This window comes from Ictalurus furcatus, chromosome 17, assembly GCF_023375685.1.
Source record: "Ictalurus furcatus strain D&B chromosome 17, Billie_1.0, whole genome shotgun sequence".
NCBI classification, from domain to species: Eukaryota; Metazoa; Chordata; class Actinopteri; order Siluriformes; family Ictaluridae; genus Ictalurus; species Ictalurus furcatus.
In genome coordinates this window covers 26,822,973-26,839,325 of record NC_071271.1, presented here as the reverse complement: position 1 = coordinate 26,839,325, position 16,353 = coordinate 26,822,973, and the positions used below count along the sequence as shown (strand labels likewise).

Here is a 16,353-nt window from a genome sequence, read left to right as displayed (position 1 = left end):
AGGGAGAGAGAGAGACAGTCAGAGAGAGAGAGAGAGAGGGAGAGAGAGAGAGAGAGAGAGGGAGGGAGAGAGGGAGGGAGAGAGAAAAGGAGATAGAGAGAGAGGGAGAGACAGTCAGAGAGAGGGGAAAACGGAAATATTTGGCACCTCGTCCTTTTATTCACGTAATTCTGCTTCTATACTTCCAGACTGGAGGAGGAGTTAAATGGAGTTACACCACGGCGCTGCTGAATCCTGGACTCTGATTGGTCGTCAGGTGGTGATGAGTTCTCTAGAACAGCGGCTCTGACAGTAGCGCAGGTTTATATTAATGCTCTAATACGTTATGGTTTCTATAGTAACGGCTCGTTCACAGGGACGTGTACAGCGCACGCTCCACTGATAATAAACCGATTTTTAAAGTGTGTTTATGTAGCGTGTATGGAAGGAGTCTCCAGTGTCAGCGCTGTGTAACAGACAGAGGTCAAGCTGTAACTTTAACTTTTCAACATCTTCAGGACAGACAAGTTTACGCTCTGCTTCCCGGCAACATGCTGTAACAATCTACTTTTTTTAACAGATATAAAATTATGAACACAAAGCAGGAATGACTGTGTGTGTGTGTGTGTGTGTGTGTGTGAGAACGGTGTGTAAATCTCAGGCCCTGTTAACAGTCCACTGCATTCCAGTGTAAATTGATTCCAGACACAGAGCCTGAAGGACAGCCTGCAGCTCTGAAGAAGCAAAAACTCTTTGCACTTCCTGTTTAACGGGGCGTTTCAAACCGAAACCCACATCAACTTCCTGTTTACTTTATATGAATAAATCAAAATCATGCTATTTATCTTGTTCAAACGGTAACACATCAGGGCTGGACGATATCTAAAAAACATTATTATAGCCATATTTTGTACAATAACATCAACCCTGTGTGTGTGTGTGTGTGTGTGTGTGTTTACACAAGGGTTGTCGTGGTAACCCATTCTCTCATCGATCACGCTGGTTTGCTATTTCCCCCTCCTTGTGTTCCACAACCCTGAAAATAAAAAAACTTTATACACTTCTTGTGTATAAACATGGCTTAAAACTACAGATGTCTGTGATCTGATGACATCACCACCGTAATCGTTCCTGATTGGTGGAAATACCGGACCTGAGCAGGAAGTAGGGAAAAAAATCGCAGATAAAGAAGAAAACCAAGATTTTGTCGAATGCGAGAAATGAAATCCGTTTTAGTTTGATTTTACAGCAATAAATTCTGCGCTGCCTTATAAATGAATATTTTAATAATAAATCCCAAGCCCACTTTACATCACAGGCAGTCTTTCAGTCTTTGAAAATTCCTGCCTCATGCACAGTGTTCCCGGGATAGACTCCAGATCAGACTCCACCCTGACCAGGATAAAGAGCTTACTGAAGATAAATGAATCAGTTGAGTCAAATCAATTGACTCTGAAGCCTTGTGGACTGATATCGATTCCCAGCAACTGGAATAAGAAAATCTACTTTTTTTTTAGATTGACTCCATATGTACTGCAGAAACATCAAAAACAAAAATGTTATTATGGTTTGATATCTGAAGAATGTTCCTGGCTGTGAAACTCGGACATTTGGATCGGACTGTAGCCCTTTGAACTAATCCTGAACTCTGGGAAAAGTGGAGAAGTTGAAAACCTGTGGCGAGGAGAATTTCCACAAAGTGTCAGTGTTAAGATAAATAACAAGGTTAAACATAAAATCAGAAGTTCAGTTAGGTCAAGGTCAGCTCCTCACAATGCAGCGTGTGTGTTAGAGACGTTCAGCTCTGATCCACAGAGAAAGAACTTTTCTTTTCAAACATGGCCGCTGGGTGAAAGCATGATTATGGGGAAGTGAACGCCGATCACACGCAGTGCTCTGAGGATAAACTGCCAACTGTTTACACAGAAACACTTCCTGTCTGTTGCAGCTGATCGGGATGAAAAATCATCATATTCATCATCATCACCACCGTCATCACCAAGATCATCATCATCACCATCATCACCTCCATCATCATCACCTCCATCATCATCACCATCACCTCCATCATCAGCACCATCACTTCCATCATCATCATCATCACCACCACCTCCATCATCATCATCATCACCACCATCATCATCACCATCATCACCTCCATCATCATCATCATCACCTCCATCATCATCATCATCACCTCCATCACCATCATCATCACCTCCATCACCATCATCATCACCATCACCATCATCATCACCATCATCACCACCATCACCTCCATCATCACCACCATCATCATCATCACCATCATCACCTCCATCATCACCATCATCATCACCTCCATCATCACCTCCATCATCATCATCATCATCATCACCTCCATCACCATCATCATCACTTCCATCACCATCACCACCATCATCACCTCCATCATCATCATCATCATCACCACCACCACCGTCATCACCTCCATCATCACCATCATCATCATCACCTCCATCATCATCATCATCATCATCATCACCACCATCATCATCATCATCATCACCTCCATCACCATCATCATCACTTCCATCATCATCATCATCACCATCACCACCATCATCACCTCCATCATCATCATCACCACCATCACCACCATCATCACCTCCATCATCATCATCACCACCACCACCGTCATCACCTCCATCATCACCATCACCTCCATCATCATCATCATCATCATCACCACCATCATCATCATCACCTCCATCATCATCATCACCACCATCATCATCACCATCACCACCATCATCACCTCCATCATCATCACCACCATCATCACCACCACCACCGTCATCACCAAGATCACCACCAAGATCATCATCATCATCATCATCATCACCACCATCATCACCACCACCACCGTCATCACCAAGATCACCACCGTCATCACCAAGATCATCATCATCATCACCATCACCTCCATCATCACCATCATCACCTCCATCATCATCACCTCCACCATCACCACCACCACCATCATCATCATCACCACCGTCATCACCTCCATCATCATCACCACCGTCATCACCAAGATCATCATCATCATCACCACCATCATCACCTCCATCATCACCATCATCATCACCACCATCACCTCCATCATCACCATCATCACCTCCATCATCACCATCACCACCATCATGATCATCATCACCACCACCGCCACCATCATCGTCATCACCACCACCACCATCATCACCATCATCGTCATCACCACCACCACCATCGTTATCACCACCACTACCATCATCATCACCACCACCATTACCAATCATCATCACCAAAACCATGATAATCATCACCATCATCATCATCACCAAAACCATCATCACCACCACCATGACCATCATTGTCATCACAGGAGAGCAGTGAACTGACCCTCAATCTGTTCCTCATTTTATAATCTGGAATTATTCCAAACAAATATCCAGGGTTAGGATTCTGATCTCTCACTGTGGACAAACTTTCCCAGTTCACATTGTTTAATCTCACAGAGCTGGTTTCCTCCTCGGAGTCTCCACATGAAGAACAGGAACACGTCAGAGAGTAAAAACACACATTGAAGTTCACATTCACATTAAAGGAGCCGTTAGTCCAGAAATTAAACGCTCATGACTTTCCTGTTTCCGCAAATATCAGGATGTAGAGTCGTTGTATAATCATCATCATGTTCATCATCATCATCATCATCATCACCATCTTCAGCTTTCAAACACACTGCTGAAACACTAACACCACCGCTACGTGTTTATTACACATTTTAAAGGTAAGATCCAAAAGTAGTTATGTAACAGTCCCTAGCGTATAAAATTCCCAGATTTACAGGACACGTGGGACTGAAAGACGTCGGTTTGTGAGAAGATCCAGTGTGTACGCTAAAGAAAGGAGAAATTCCTGTTCTGTGACGTGTCAAGATAAAAAACCTAGAAGATGAAGGCAGGAGAACACGGGAGGAACCTGTGAAAACTGAAAACAGAAAACTTTACATCTTGTATTTGTCATATTTCAACATGATTATAAACTCCCCAGATATTTCTTCAATAAGTGATATTAGGATTGCCCACAACCTGTCAGCAAAAATCACAGTATACTTTGCTTAAAAATATTTATATCTTTAAAAAAACATTATTTTATTATTTATGTTAAAAATTATTTACAAAAAATAAATAAAATTTATACAGTGAAAAGGAGAAGAAAGTTGAAATCTGATCATGATCTGATCAGATCCTTTAAATCCTGTAAGTTGTGAGGTGGGACCTCCGTGGATCGGACTTGTTTCAGACGCTGGATCAGATTGAGATCTGGGGAATTCAGAGGTCGAATCAACACTTTGAACTCTTTGTCATGTTCCTCAAACCGTTCCTGAACAGTGTGTGCAGTGTGTCAGGGAGCGTTATCCTGCTGAAAGAGGACACTGATATTAGGGAACACCGTTACCATGAAGGGGTGAACTCGGTCTGCAGCAGTGTTTAGGTAGGTGCTACGAGTCAAAGTAACATCTACATGAACACCAGGACACAAGGTTTCCTAGCAGAACATCGCCCAGATCATCACACTTCCTCCACCATCTCGCCTTCTTCCCATAGTGCATCCTGGTGCCATCTCTTCCCCAGGCCACACACACCCCCACACACACACACACACACACACACACACACACCCCCGGCCTCCACATGATGTAAAAGAAAACCTGATTCATCAGACCAGGACACCTTCTTCCATCGCTCCATGGTCCAGTTCTGATGATCACGTGTCCATTGTAGGAGATTTCGGAGGTGTTCAGGGGGTCAGCATGGACGCTCTGACCGCTCTGCAGCTACGCAGCTCCATACGCAGCAAGCTGTGATGCTCTGTGTGTTCTGACTCCTTTCATTCAGAACCAGCATGAACTTCTTCAGCAGTTTGTGCTGCAGTAGATCTTCTGTGGGATCGGACCAGACGGACGAGCCTTCTCTCCTCACACACATCAGTGAGTCTCGGGTGTCCATGACCCTGTCTCCGGGTCACCGGTTCTCCTTCCTTGGAGCACTTTTGGTAGGTTCTAATCCCTGCACACCGGGAACACCCCACAACACCTGCTGTTCTGGAGACGCTCTGACCCAGGCGTCTAGACATCACAATCTGGCCCTTGTTAAAGTCACTCAGATCCTTACACTCACCCATTTTTCCTGCTTCCAACACGTCAACTTCCAGAACTGACTGTTCTCTTACTGACTAATAAATATATACCCCCCCCCCCGACAGGTGCCACGGTAACCAGATCATCAACGTTATTCACTTCACCTGTCAGTGGTTTTAATGTTCTGGCTGATCAGTGTAGTTTATCATGATATGTATATTGCATCATCACATCAACCAGTTTGATCAAAAACGAATAAAGTTTTAAACAACGCTGTCAGCTCATTAGTGTAATTAACAGTGTGACCTTAAAAAGATAACAGAGCTTTATACTTTATTTCATTTTACACACACACACACACACACACACACACACACACACACACACACACAGACTCTTGATGGTGGATAGTATGTTCTAACACTTTGGAAAATATGCTAATTAGGCTTGAAATTCCAGGATTTATTCAGTAGAAATGATTTGTAGTAGTGTTTGGACCTTGAGTGAGGTTTACAGTGTGGTTTACTGCGAGGTTTAGAGTGTGGTTTAGATCGAGGTTTAGAGTGTGGTTTAGAGTGAGGTGTGTGCTGATATTTTGGCTGGAGTGAACAGGACGGGTTTGTGTCAGCGCCTGTCGAGTGGAACGCTGATTATCAGCCGTGGCTCGCTGATAGAAACAGGAAGAGATGTGGGTGAGGGGTTAAAATAACAACACACCATTAACACGTGCTGTTGGAAAACTAAAACATTTACTGTGGTCACTTCAGCTCACGGTTTTACATTTTCACTAACATGACGTCATAATTCATAAAGAATCAGCCGGTGGGCGTCTCCCAAACCCCACGCCCTATATACAGGCTGCAGAAACTCCATCAGCCAATCACAAACCATATCACTACCAGCATACAACACTGCTTTACAAATACTTATTTACTTATATACTTATTTACACAATCTAAACATCTTAGCTAAGCTAATGCACTTCTCCAGATAGCTGAGCTAATGCTAACGTTACAGTGTGACGGAACGCTGCACCAGAATTTCACTAGCGAGCTAATTATTCTTCTAGCTACGTACACAGTTTTATTTTGTGTGTTTGCTTGTGAACTGGTTAGAATGAATACTAAAGGCCACGTCAATCTAACAGAAATATTTACAATAATAATAAAAGTAATAAATAAACACTGAAATGTTAAAGCTTGTTAAATAACACTCAGTGCGTTTACATGGACAACAATAATCCACTCTTAACCCGATTAAGACGATAGTTTGATTAAGAAACTAGCATGTAAACAGCAATTTTTAACTACCTTAATCTGATTAAAGTCATACTCGAAGTAAACACTAATGGAATTAAGACAGGTGGAGTACTCCTGTTTTAGTGGCATTATGGACGTGTAGTAGTGACATGTAAACACCTTAATCACATTATGAGCGTCGTGTGAGAGTTTTCACCGCATTTTGCGACAGGACACGATCACACACGGCAGTGCTCAACATTTAACGCGAACAAGAGAGTTCGGCTGCGTCCCAAACCGCATACTTGCCTACTATAGGCCTGTAGTGGGGAGAAATACATGTATCTCGGCTACTATATAGACGGTAAGTACGCGGTTTGAGACGCAGCCCACGGCTTCAAGCAGTCATCTATTAGTACGTACAGCACGACAAATAATTAACTGCACTTAAAGCATTCGTAAAAAAATTAAATAAAAACACCCAAAACTGTATACGGTACCATAACGAAGACCAACTGTATGTTGATGCGTGAAATTCTGGAGGGACGTCGGACGGCGTGGCGCGGTGACGTAATGACGCGGGCTGTTAATCTAATTATGTTCTAAAACATGTAAAACGGGAACATGACAGGAGTATTCTAAAAGCGACTCATGTAAACACCTTAATCACAATATTATCTTAATCAGAGTAAGCTCAATAATTACATTACTGCTGTCCATGTAAACGTAGTCTGTTTATTAAATAACTTATTTTTTATCATCACTATGTTTTAAGATAAAATTCTGTTAAACATACAGGATATAAAACTAAAATCAGAAATTATTTTTCTTTGCCAAACTAAAGGTTTGTAATAAAATTACAATTACATCATCATTATTATTTTTTTTAGTTTTTTTTTATTTACAAAAATAATTTTACTCAAATGTAGCTTTTATTCGGACTGCAATATTTTTAAAAATATATATATATTTTTTTACCATATTTTTAACTAATATACATATTCGTAAATACTGAAATTCCTACTGACATTTTAAAAGTGTTATTATAAAATAATTGAATTAAATATTTTTATCCAAATAAACAGACCTTAGTTTTTACCCAGGAGTTTATTCTGAACCGCGTTTTGAAGGATATTTTGGTTTATTTTATTTCACATAGTGAATTATTCTGTTTCATTTTGTGTATATTTGACTTTACACTGAAATGTAATGCTCCAAAAAAATACAAATAAAAAATAAAGTCCTGAACATGCGCAGAAAAGAGAAAAAAACCTACCTGTGTCACCTCAGAGGGACAATAGCAACAAGCACAAGCGCGCGCGCGCGCGCACACACACACACACACACACACACACACACACGGCCATATTGGAGCCTCCCACCCACCCAGGCATGTACATCATCACCATCACCATGGGCGTGCACGCGCTTATTAACACTAACACACACACACACACACACCGTGTCATAACCTCAGTAAACAACACTGTGCTTTAAATGAGAAAAATAAGCGCGCGCTCGCAGTCATCACTGTATTACTGCAAATAATCTATTGCAATGGTGCACACACACACACACACACACACACACACACACACACACACACACTAGAAGGCAGTGTGTATTGGGTGTATATTGTGGTGTACTCACTCAGAACGCTGTGCTTCTTTTTCTCCTCCTCCGCTTTTGTGTTAAAGAAGAAAAACGGAAGAAAATCAGAGTCTCGCGCGCCGAATCGGGATCAGTGTGAACCTGCGGCTCAGTCAAATTTCTGTTATTTCTGTTAATTCTACTCCCTGATGACGTGCTGCACGAATAAATGAAATCCCCGGATTAAAGGGCTGGAGCTCCTCCTGCGCGCGCGCCTCCTTTCTCCTTCTGCGTTTCTGCGATTTTAACTGGGAGCGACACTCGACCAGCGGCACACACACACAGTCCCTCCCTCTTTCTCTCTCTCTTTCACATGGCTGTAGTGAATATGGATGGATGGATTTCAGGGTTGCCAGATTGATTGTTTCTGCCCTAATTGGCTAATTGAGATTAGTGGAAGCGTAAACATGAGACTGTCACACCATCCACCATTTCAGTTCTTAATGCAACAATTCTATATCTGATGATCCCTCTGACTCCTCTACAGTACAATACAGCTCACGCTGCGTTCACAGTACAGACCCTCAGCTCGCTTGTAGTTTGTCTCTTGTGGGCGTGGAGTAAATAATTGTGGGCGTGGAGTGAGTACTTTTGGTGTGGAGTGAGTACTTATGGGCGTGGAGTGAATAATTGTGGGCATGGAGTAAATACTCGTGGGCGTGGAGCGAGTACTTGAGTACCTGTTGGCATGGAACGAGTACTTGTAGGTGTGGAGTGAGTACTTGTGGGTGTGGAGCGAGAACTTGAGTACTTGTGGGCATGGAGCGAGAACTTGAGTACTTGTGAGTGTGGAGCGAGTACTTGAGTACTCGTGGGCGTGGAGTGAGTATTTGTGGGCGTGGAGTGAGTATTTGTGGGCGTGGAGTGAGTATTTGTGGGCATGGAGCGAGTACCTGTGGGCGTGGAGCGAGTACTTGTGGGCGTTGAGCGACTATTTGAGGGCATGGAGCGAGTACTTCAGTACTTGTTGGCGTGGTGCGAGTACTTGTGGGTGTGGAGCGAGTACTTGTAGGCATGGAGCGAGTACTTGTGGGCATGGAGCGAGTACTTCAGTACTTGTGGGCATGGAGTGAGTACTTCAGTACTTGTGGGCATGGAGTGAGTACTTCAGTACTTGTGGGCGTGGAGCGAGTACTTGTGGGCGTGGAGCGAGTACTTGTAGGCATGGAGCGAGTACTTGTGGGCATGGAGCGAGTACTTCAGTACTTGTGGGCATGGAGCGAGTACTTGTGGGCGTGGAGAAAGTATTGGTACACACCTTTCCACATCCCTGTGGTGCACTAAACATTAAACACAATATATACAGTCTGATACAGAATGATGTTCATGCTGGTTCTGTAATGTAGGTTATTGTCTATAGTTCAGAGAAACTCTTTCATTTACACCTCCTTATAGAGCGTACAGAAGTTGAATGTATTATTATTATTATTATTATAATTATTATTAACTCGTTTATCCGGGTGGTGTGGTGGGACAGCAGGCTGCATTGCTGCATCACAGCTCCAGAATTCCCGGTGTGAAATATCACACGTCCTGTCCGTGTCCATCTGCTTTTCCTCTGGGTTCTCTGATTTCCTCCTGACTCCCAGTAGCATGCTGGTGGATTGGCTAAGATAAATAACTCCTAGGTGTGAATGTGTGAGTGAATGAGTGTGTGTGTGTGTGTGTGTGTGTGTGTGTGTGTGCGTGTACCCTGCGATGGATACATCGTGTATTCCCACCTCACACCCAGTATTCCCAGGACAGACTCCGGTTCCACCTCCCCCCTGACCAGGATAAAGTGCTTCCTGAAAGTGAGTGAGTGATTTATTAACAATTCATTTATTATTGTAACCAGCGTCATATCGTTATCTATAGACTCTTAGGCAAATCTAACACAAAATGAGCTACAAACAAAAACCCAGCATTGTTCTAACTCCACTAACCACACTAACAACACTAACCGCACTAACTCCACTAACCCCAATAACTCTGCTAACCCCACTAACCCCACTAACTCCTCTAACCCCACCAAGTCCACTAACCCCACTAAATCTTCTAACCCCACTAACCACACTAACTCCACTAACACTAACCCCACTAACCCCACTAACTACACTAACCCCACTAACTACACTAACCCCAATAACTCTGCTAACCCAGCTAACTCCACTAACCCAACTAACTCCACTAACCCCACTAACTCCACTAAATCCACTAACCTCACTAAATCCACTAACCCCACTAAATCCACTAACCCCACTAAATCCATTAACCCCACTAACTACACTAAATCCACTAACCCCACTAAATCCACCAACTCCACTAACCCCACTAACTCCACTAATCCCACTAACTCAACCCCATGAACTCAACTAACCCCACTAAATCCATTAACCCCACTAACTCCACTAACTCCACTAACTCCACTAACCCCACTAACGCTACTAACTCCACTAACCCCATTAAATCCACTAACCCCACTAAATCTACTAACTCCACTAACCCCAGTAACTCAACTAACCCCACTAACTCCACTAACCCCACTAAATCCGCTAACTCCGCTAACCCTGCTAACTCCACTAACTCCCCTAACCCCACTAACTCCACTAACCCCACTAAATCCATTAACTCCACTAACCCCACTAACTCCACTAACCCCACTAAATCTACTAACCCCACTAACTCCACTAACTCCACTAAAGCCACTAACTCCACTTACCCCACTAACCTCACTAACTACACTAACTCCAATAACTCTGCTAACCCTGCTAACCCTACTAACTCCACTAACCCCACTAACTCCACTAACCCCACTAACCTCACTAACTACACTAACTCCAATAACTCTGCTAACCCTGCTAACCCTACTAACTCCACTAACCCCACTAACGCCACTAACTCCACTAACCCCATTAAATCCGCTAACCCCGCTAAATCTACTAACTCAACTAACCCCAGTAACTCAGCTAACCCCACTAACTCCACTAACCCCACTAAATCCGCTAACTCCGCTAACCCTGCTAACTCCACTAACTCCCCTAACCCCACTAAATCCACTAACTCCACTAAATCCATTAACTCCACTAACCCCACTAACTCCACTAACCCCACTAAATCTACTAACCCCACTAACTCCACTAACTCCACTAACCCCACTAACCTCACTAACTACACTAACTCCAATAACTCTGCTAACCCTGCTAACCCTACTAACTCCACTAACCCCACTAACGCCACTAACTCCACTAACCCCATTAAATCCGCTAACCCCGCTAAATCTACTAACTCAACTAACCCCAGTAACTCAACTAACCCCACTAACTCCACTAACCCCACTAAATCCGCTAACTCCGCTAACCCTGCTAACTCCACTAAATCCACTAACCCCACTAAATCCACTAACTCCCCTAACCCCACTAAATCCACTAACTCCACTAAATCCATTAACTCCACTAACCCCACTAACTCCACTAACCCCACTAAATCTACTAACCCCACTAACTCCACTAAATCCACTAACTCCACTAAATCCACTAACCCCACTAAATCCACTAACCCCACTAAATCCACTAACTCCCCTAACCCCACTAAATCCACTAACTCCACTAACCCCACTAAATCCATTAACTCCACTAACCCCACTAACCCCACTAAATCTACTAACCCCACTAACTCCACTAACTCCACTAAAGCCACTAACTCCACTAACCCCACTAACCTCACTAACTACACTAACTCCAATAACTCTGCTAACCCTACTAACTCCACTAACCCCACTAACTCCACTAACCCCAATAACTCTGCTAACCACGCTAACCCCACTAACCACACTAAATCCACTAACCACACTAACTCCACTAACCCCACTAAATCCACTAACTCCACTAACTTCACTACCTCCACTAACCCCACTAAATCCACTAACCCCACCAACTCCACCAACCCCACTAACTCCTCTAACCCCGCTAACTCAACTAACCTCACTAACTCCACAATATAAGACGAGGAAAATTAAATAAATATATATTTCTCACATATTAAGGTATTTTAAAAAGGAAAGAAACAAGACAGAGAGTTGTCATGGTAACGTCTGCTTAGGAGATGTGAAGTGGGCGAGGCTGTACTGGGAATCGGTGACGTCGCTAACTCCTCCCCTTCCTCAAAATTGTAGTGATTTCTTTCTTGTTTAAGCGAACAAGCGCCGCCTGCTGGACATCTGAACACAAACAACAACACACTTTTTACTTACACAACTTGTGTACAAACAAAAACAACAGCAGTGAGTAGGATTTTTTAAAAACTATAATTAAATGATTTAAGAATATTTATTAAATGTATAAATCAGTAAACAGTTGTTTACTCTGTTTACAGAGCGATGTAAACACACAGACACGGCTTCCGTCTATATCTTTTTCCTCTGTATTCTTTTTATTTGATTTTCAATCTTCTATTTTTATCTACTTTCATCTTTGAATATTAACCAATCATAAATTCTTTGTAAATAAAAAAGATATAAATGCTATGAAATGTATTATTATTATTATTATTATTATTATTATTATTATTACTTTTGTGGGATTTTTATTGACATATAAACTTAAATGATAAAAAATAATAATTAAGAAATGAATCAAATTTTTCTTTGTATTAATAAAACCAGCCCCAAAAACAAAGTCACTTATTTAAAACTAATTAAGATATTTAAAAAACAACAATAACATTAATGAAGTATTATACTATGTACTGTATGTACTGACATCACTATGAAAATAACATCATAGTGTAATATTTAACAGATATAATTATTTATAAAATGATTATATTCTAACACACCTGGTGTGTTTGAGTCTAAAGCCTCTCTGTAATTCAGGTTCTTTATGAAGATAAAACACAAAGATTAGAAACATCACCTTCTGCTGTTTCAGTGTGAAACACACCCTGATGGCGCCCTCTAGCGGTGATAAGCGGCTCAACACATTTCATTTCATTTTAAAATATCATTTTTTTTAGCTTATTTAAATTTTCATGACTGATTTGTAGTGAGGAGATTTTGAAGCTGACATTAATATAATTATTTAAATAACATAATAACAACAACAACAACAACAACAACAACAACAATAATAATAATAATAATAATAATAATAATAATAATAATAATTATTATTATTATTATTATTATTATGACTAATAAACTGTACTAAATTATTTATTTCACAGTATTTTACCTGATATTTATATGTGCTACTCAGTCATTTAATATCCATACAGGGCTGGAGACAAAAATGTAAACAATATATATTTAAACTTTACCTCTGACACTGGAGACTACTTCCATAAATGTTAAACAAACACAATCTGTTTATGTGTAGTGTCCGCTGTACACATCACTGTGAATGCTACTGTTACTATAGAAACGATAACGTATTAGAACGAACGCATTAATATGTAATAAACCTGTGAAACTAGTTTATTACCAGCTGCTGGAAACAGAAAATGAATCAACACGTTCTGACCAATCAGAATCCAGAATTCATCAGCGCTGTGGTGTAAGAAGTGTTACAGTAGCTAGCTAGGTGAAGGTTTAGCGATAGCAAGCAACTAATGAGGGAAACTGAACAACCGGACATGTTTACTAGCAGGGTTACGGTATGTGCACGTAACATTATCATTGCAGCTCTTCAAAACAACTTGACAACAATGTTTAAATTGTATTAAATAATACAACAGCTACACGGCTAACACACTGTAGCTAACTGTCTAAATAACGCTAGCTTGAAATTGACACGTGGTCTGCGTGTCTGTGTTTACATTAGCGAGCTAAATGAGAGTGATTTCTGAACATTTCCGCAAGCAAAAATATGGCTGTGAATCAAAAGAGTGAGAGTATTTCACGTGTGAAGGTGTTTCTTCGTCAGTTGTTTTCTCTGAAACGTTCTTGAAACGTGTTCTCAGTGGAGGACGCACGCTGCGATCTTTTAGACGTCCCTGATATAACGGCCCCAAGAAGACACCTGACTTCACCCTCCTTCCGTACGCGTCTCCTGATTTTGACGACGGATTGACGAGGCGAGTAAATGAACAAATCAGTAGAAATTTTCAGAGAGTGAGAGTAAGTGGTATCCAATTTTATTTATTTTTTTTAGCAAAAAGTTCAAGCCAATAAGAAAGGAGCTTTCCTTGCTGATGTAGAACAAACTAACACGCACATAAATAAAACTTCATGCAACACACACATCAAAACAATCAACACTTTTCAACGGTTAAGTATAAAAAGGCTCAAACTCAGCCGGCCTCCGAAAGCAGAAATGGGCCTCGGACGTTAAAAAGTCCCGGCACATTACGCCACTGCAGAGGAACTTTCCAGCACTTTTGTCGTATAAAACTCTGAAGGTGTCTTTCACATTTGAATTCGACTTCCAGTCCACGGCGTGATGGAAACAAACGAGTTGAGTCTGATTTTCAGAGTTAATTAAAGTTTAGTTGCATATTCCACTCGAGTGAATTCAGGACAATCTCGTCTTCTTGCTGGTTCGGTTTCCTTTTCCTGTTTCCTGCCTCCTGTGCTGGTTCAGACATCGAGCCTGTTTACTCGGTCCTAATGAGAACGTTTACTCCTTCACATGAGTCCCTAAAACACACAGACCTGCCTTCGATAACCATAAACCCCTCAAAAAACAGCAGATGATGAACCAATTGACATGTGAATCTGGAATGATTCTTCAACTCCTTCAGCTTCAGTCTTCAACTTTCTAATATTAACTGACCACCTCTAAACCCCGCCCCCTTCCTCTTCCCCTCATCCACGCTAGTAATCTCTCGTCTTGACTCACTTTCACTGACCTGGCGTCCTCGCTTTCTGTAAATGGAGACAGTTTTGAGTTCATTAATGTGAAATAAAATCTATCAGTGTGTGTTTAACTTAGCTAACATTACACACTCATAGAATTTATAATGGTTTTAATGGCTATAATGGGAGTTGTATTGGTTTTAATGGAAACGGTAATGGTCCCTGTGGGTCTCCACTGGTAATCTGTTGCCTTGTATTGGTGGTGTGTTATGTCTAGTGGATACCATTAAGGATCAATAAGGGTAATGGGTTTAATAGCTGCTCATTTGTAATGGTATTTGTAGTGGAAACCATTATAATTTCTTCATTAGAATCACTCAGTTTGTGGGGGGGTTTTTTTCAGGAGGGACTGAAGGTTTCTCGAGACTTTTTCCAACAAAAAATGAAATGAAATGAAAGAGGACGATGGCAAAGTGTCAAATCTTTACAACTTTACAAATAATTTTGTAATAATAGTAAAGAAAGTTAGAAAATAATTAAAAATTCTGTTTGCTCTCAGAGCCGGTCAGTGCAGATACATTCACAAACCTAACGTGGTAGAAACCGCACTGCGTGTATATACTGCGTGTATATACTGCGTGTATATACTGGGTGTATATACTGGGTGTATATACTGCGTGTATATACTGGGTGTATATACTCTGTGTATATACTGTGTGTATATACTGCGTGTATATACTGCGTGTATATACTGGGTGTATATACTGCGTGTATATACTGCGTGTATATACTGGGTGTATATACTGGGTGTATATACTGCGTGTATATACTGGGTGTATATACTGGGTGTATATACTGCGTGTATATACTGGGTGTATATACTCTGTGTATATACTGTGTGTATATACTGCGTGTATATACTGCGTGTATATACTGGGTGTATATACTGCGTGTATATACTGCGTGTATATACTGGGTGTATATACTGGGTGTATATACTGGGTGTATATACTCCGTGTATATACTGCGTGTATATACTGCGTGTATATACTGCGTGTATATACTGCGTGTATATACTGGGTGTATATACTGCGTGTATATACTGGGTGTATATACTGCGTGTATATACTGGGTGTATATACTGCGTGTATATACTGGGTGTATATACTGGGTGTATATACTGGGTGTATATACTGGGTTTTACGATAACAACCAGGTTGTAAACACTAGAAAAGTTTATGAAGAAAGAAAGTGTGCATGTAAACTTTTCTAGTGTTTACTTTAGATTTGAACTAAAACAGACAATCTGCAGATTTTTCCCCGTAAGCGCCTGGTGGTTACCGTAAAACCTCTCTCTATATATATATATAAATATATATATATATATTTCCACACACTCCAGTTTCACTCGATTCACTTCCCAGTAATGCAGGAAGAGGTGTGATCTACAGAATGACCTGCTCTCCTCGCACCCTACACCCTAACGGATAACGTTTACTCAGTCTTCCCTTTACAAACCGAAAATTCAGGAAACAAATTGTTTTCGTGGT

At 41.2% G+C, this 16,353-nt stretch overlaps 1 protein-coding gene across 2 annotated transcripts in view; it reads right to left on the bottom strand.

Annotated features, from left to right (window-relative positions):
- The window catches only part of palm1b (paralemmin 1b), a 19,901-nt gene extending 11,610 nt beyond the window's left edge, over positions 1–8,291 (bottom strand). The window contains exon 1 of one of the 2 annotated variants that reach the window (XM_053647131.1): positions 8,032–8,291. The gene's annotated coding sequence lies outside the window, so the exon portion shown is untranslated. Of the gene's footprint in view, positions 1–147; positions 292–8,031 lie in introns of those variants that run through there. The other variant, XM_053647132.1, reaches the window with a different exon arrangement.
- Between the last annotated feature and the right edge of the window lie 8,062 nt (positions 8,292–16,353).